Genomic DNA, 5,647 nt, shown 5'->3' with positions numbered 1-5,647 from the left:
TTTTTTTTTGTAAAATCTTGTTTATTCGCGTAAATATATTCTCTGTTTCGTAAAACAATGGTTAATTCAAACGAAGAATCATTACGCGCCTTAAATCCTAATGATAACCCGACATATATATATATGAGGTGATGTGCGTGATAGGTAATTGAAGGAACACTCGAATATATTTAACGACAAATATTTATTAACAAATATATTCGGTGAGTACACTTGGCGTAAAACTCGCGGTTATTAATTTCGTTTATTAATTCGATATGCTATACGAGTTCGGACGATGATTGCCTGAGATTCGGACAGGCGTCTCGCGACTGACTTTCCATCACGATGATGCTGCATAGGAAAAACTATGGTGGGGTGTGTCTAAGGATACGAGATCATCGGATTCGTTGAGGAAAGCGTTCGTTCGAAAAGTGAGGGAAATGCACGTCGCTGTTTGAGTTGGTGGTTGGAAAAGGGCGCTAACCACCCTTGAGAGAAAATTGCTAGCAGGAAGCGTCGTACGTGAGGAAAGCAGATTTCCAGCATCTTCCCGTAGTAGGTGGTAGGTATAGAGACTGTTAAGACAGATTATTTATTCCTTTTGGAGGACCTTGGCTAAATAAATCCTAAGATTTGTAGCGGGTCCTTAGGCTAACTGAAAATATTCAGTAAGAATGTATCGGCATCTGGTAATCATCTTGCTCGAAGGATAGGGTCTGCGTAGCGAGCCACGGGACAGAAACCGTTGGAAAGTTTGCTGTCGAGTGCCGCTACATATATTTTTTTTTTATGTATTTATTAAAATTACAATCAATTCTCGCGTTGAGAATTTTCAGTAATTTTTCTGGCGTGGCGCAGTGACATGGCTGATTATTTATAATAAGTTAATACTTATTATAGATAAGTATAATTTATAAGTGAGTGTTATAAATAAGTGAGTATTACTTAATTTAGGTAACTAATTGGCTACATATATATAAGATTAAATTCTTTTTAGGGTTATTTGTTATTAGATATTTATTATCGGATGGTGGATATTTGAAATTTAAAAATGTAGTAGAAAATTTAAAAATGCAGAAGTATGGCAGAAAAGATAGAAAATATTAAAACTGTAGCATTCGTTGTATAATAGCTTGCACGTGAAGCTTTTCGTGGAAGGTTCAATTTTTTAATTGCGTTGATTAAAATATGAATTTTTCCACAGTCTGTTTATTATACGTATATTTTGTCGCTATCTTTGCATATGCATTTTGCTATAATTCTGATTTTCAATCTGTATCCGTATATACATCTTCATTTTAATGCTATATTAATGTCAAACGTAAACAAAGGATACCTACGAGTATTGCATATGTCATTCACGTAAATGTGATTCACCGAGCAATGGATTGACCTTTAATTCGATCATGCCTCCTAGTCGTAAGTTACGTTTCTATTGAATATCGCTGAATGTCATGATGCATATATACAACACAGCATACAAATTACCCGATTTAATATTATAATTACCTGATGGAAAACCGAGTGCCCAATTTTACAAATTTCTCCTTAACCGTTACGTTACTATCGTATACTTCTACGCTCAAATTCGCAAAATTATGTAAAAATAATACATCGATAATAATTCACAGTAGGATGTAAAAGTAATAAATAATACACATGAAAATAAAAACAAACGATATAACGGTGCGTAGTAGCCGACATAGTCGTCATAGCACTCTGTTTAGTACGAATTCTGTTTTCTTATTTTTCCCCGGTTACGGCGAAGGGCCGTAGATCGTTCGGTTTAGCGTAGTGGCAACAGAAGCATCGTGTCGGCATACCACCGCAATGTACCCAATTTATCCCCTTTGCCGCGGGTCTTAATTAATTAATCTTCCAATTGAACCTCATCATTGCTTATCTTATCGCGTTGGAACGCTCGAAAGACTGCACGCGGCCAAACGTTCTGCTCTCTCTGTGGTATTCCTCCACCGCGAGAAATTCGTTTCGTCGCGTGGGTTCATTGCACCGTTTCAACATAGAACGAACAAGAATATTGGACGTTGCGATATACAGGGCGATTCTTTCCCTAGGGGTCTCCCTGAAGGAGCTCCGATCACTGCGATTTTAACCGGATCATACAGAGTGTTTCGTTTAGCTTGGATTTCCCCATTGGCTTAGTTACTTTTATCAAGAGAACAGATCGGGGCAAATTTGGTTGGATTAAAATGGCCAACATCGTGACCCGTGATTTTTTCTTACCTGAGGTTATTTTTTAATTTTTTTAAGATTATAACGAGATTGTTTTAAACAAAGAAGTTTTTCTTAACGAACTAATTTTTGTACATATCGGACGTATCTTTTTATCTTCGATGGAAAAGTGTTAAGGCAGTCTTCAAGTTGTTTAGATTCTGCCTAATTTATACGAGTACTATTATGAGAATCTTACGACGATTTAAAAAGTTACTGAAAATCCGAAGAATCTTAAAATAAATAAAATCTTAATAATTTAAAAAATCAAGTTATTTACATTCCATTTAATTGATACGAGTACTAATATGACAATCTGACGACGATTTAAAATGTTAATGAAAATCTGAAGAATCTTAAAAAATAAATAAAATTTGAAGAATCTTAAAAAATAAATAAAATCCTAATAATTTAAAAAATCAAGTTATTTACATTCCATTTAATCGATACGACTACTAATATGACAATCTTACGACGATTTAAAAAGTTAATGAAAATCTGAAGAATCTTGAAAAATAAATAAAATCTTAATAATTATAAAAATCAAGTTATTTACATTCCATTTAATTGACACGAGTACTAATATGACAATCTTACGACGATTTAAAAAGTTAATGAAAATCTGAAGAATCTTAAAAAATAAATAAAATTTGAAGAATCTTAAAAAATAAATAAAATCTTAATAATTAAAAAAATCAAGTTATTTACATTCCATTTAATTGACACGAGTACTAATATGACAATCTTACGACGATTTAAAAAGTTAATGAAAATCTGAAGAATCTTAAAAAATAAATAAAATCTTAATAATTAAAAAAAATCAAGTTATTTACATTCCATTTAATTGACACGAGTACTAATATGACACTCTTACGACGATTTAAAAAGTTAATGAAAATCTGAAGAATCTTAAAAAATAAGTTAAATCTTAATAATCTAAAAAAATAAATAAGAATCTTCGTATCAAAAAATACTAGATAATCCTAATTAAATCCTAATAAGAGTGCCTTCAATGACAAAACTTCTGAGAAGAAAAGAACCTTCACATGGTCGCAAGAATTCATTGGAAAGTCTTATTCGTAAATCTCCATGTCACGTAAGCGCTATCTATTCGGTATCTCAAGAACGTGGAAAGAACTCGTGTCCCTTAGTGTGTTTCGTTCGACGTTGGTAACCCTTATCAAGGATACGTGATGCCGTAATCGCATCGAGTGGATGATGGCTTGGCAGGCCTCAGACGAGAAGACGCTTCCTTCGAGTCTGTTCTATTGTCCAGATATCAAGGAAGAATTATCTTGGACGTTTCGTAAGACGTCTCACAGGCGGCAATGAAGGAAGTTCATTGTTCGATCGCCGACGATCTATCGGAACGCGGCCATAGAAATAGTCATTTCAAGATAATTCTGTATATGATGAAAAAACGAGGATCTTTATCTGTTCGATGGGCTGGAGTATTTTTCCTTTCTTATTGTCGGTATGATTCATGTTAAAGCAGCGATGTATAATTATATAATCCAGTAACGGTTTGATAATATTAACACGTGTGTCTTGTGCGTTCCATAATTTTTATAATATAAATATTTATATTCTGATATATCACAGAACATTTACATTTAAATTTAAAAATATTCTTAAAGCGTTCATAGGATATAACAAAATAAAATAAATAATCAGAAAACAAACATGTAAGAATGTTACATAAAAAGTCATCTGCTAACACAAAAAGCAACGGCGATTTTGTTTCACTGTATCAACGATGAAAGCGACGAATGCGATATAATTTTCTAATTGCCCTCGATGTATTCACAATTGGTCTCCCACGGAGCGTATCTCCCCAGTCGGGCATACTATTTACTATATTAGGTAGCTATAAAAAGAATTGACATTTACCTTTCTTTTCTAACCATGCGTTTTTTTTTTTTGTTACCAGAATCTATATTTCATTTCGATATTATCAGATTTTTCTCAGTCGTATGAAAGTACTATTTGCTACCAAGTGACAAACTTATTTAATTAGCGTATAAATGTTATGATAAATACAACGATATACAAATACCTTTTCTAGCCACTGTATGTATGTATTTACGTATAATCTAAGTATACACGGTCGAATCTCATATCTGTCTGTAAGCGTTGTCGTTTCACACAACGCTAAAGAGGCGGTAGCCCGTGAAACGACGGTGCTGGTGCACGTTGACGCGGAAACGCGGCGAACAAGGTGAACTATCTGGACACACACGTGTTGAACTGCTGGCCGACATGTGCGGCATCGAGTGTCGATACGTTGAGGTAGGCCGGCCACCGACCTCTCTACCGAGTTCTAGAGTCGACTCGCTCCGGCCGACTCGTTCTCCGTTCTCAACCGGTGTCCCGTCGCATACCGCTACATTTTTATTTATTTTATCCTCTATACGTGGACCTATTCCAAATGCGTAATCGAAAATCGTCAGTTAAATCAAAATAGGTAAAAAAGCTACGGGGTGATTTGTTTTCACGTTTTGATGGGGTAACGAAAAAATTGGAATATTGTTTTTTCTCTGTCATACGTTGGATTTTATATCTATTATTTATTCGTTTAACGATACCTCATTTGTATTTTCGGACCTTGAGGGACTTTGGTCTTTACATGCTTAAGACTGTGGATTTTAAAAAAAGATCTTGGTTTGGAGGGAAGAAATTTGATCTTGGAATTAGAAGACAGAGAATCGAACACTTTTTTCTTATCCTATTTATTTAGATAATGTCAGATTTATATGAAAGATATTTGCAATATTGTATTGCTTAAAATTACCATCAGGAATTTGAAAACACTAGCGTTCCAATTTTACTAGCGTAAAATTCCAATTAAAAAAAGCTTAAGTATAATCGATATTTATTTTCATATTTTAAATTTGAAAAGCAGGAACTTCATTTTCATATATGAATGATTACGTAAGAATTGTATTGTCACGTTCGTACATACAAATATGTGGGACGTTTACGTAGCAGTAATTAATAATTAATCGATATACATACAAGTGTTAGACTTATCTGGTTAGCCGTAATATATCGTAAAAGGTAGAAGTTACTATTCAGTTAGTTTGTAAATATATAGCTTGGCGAATGTTAATTGCAGACCTGCCATTGAAGCAATCTTTTAAAAAGATTCTCATAATTTCCTACTTCCACCAGTCAAAAGTGTTTGTCGTTCGTTAAGTAGGCGTTTCGAAATGAATGTAGCCGGGGATCTTCATTATACACGTTCGTGCTATGAAGAAACCGTTGTTCTCCATAATTAACGCTGCAATCTTGTAATGGTAAAAGGATCCTTAACCCTTTTAATGTTTAAACTAAGGTCAATGTGGGTCAAATAAAAAATTGTACGGAACAGAAAATTAAATACTAGTCGTTAAAACACAAAAAGTTTTCGTCATTACGCTGGGAAATTTAATTC

General features: G+C 33.9%; 1 protein-coding gene across 1 annotated transcript in view; it reads left to right on the top strand.

Annotated features, from left to right (window-relative positions):
- The window catches only part of LOC126864960 (failed axon connections), a 56,322-nt gene that overhangs the window by 37,512 nt on the left and 13,163 nt on the right, over positions 1 to 5,647 (top strand). The gene's annotated exons all lie outside the window — the stretch shown is intronic.

The sequence above is a fragment of the Bombus huntii genome, chromosome 4, assembly GCF_024542735.1.
Source record: "Bombus huntii isolate Logan2020A chromosome 4, iyBomHunt1.1, whole genome shotgun sequence".
Taxonomy (NCBI): Eukaryota; Metazoa; Arthropoda; class Insecta; order Hymenoptera; family Apidae; genus Bombus; species Bombus huntii.
Note: the sequence above shows the minus strand (reverse complement) of the source record. Positions and strands in the feature narration are given on the sequence as shown.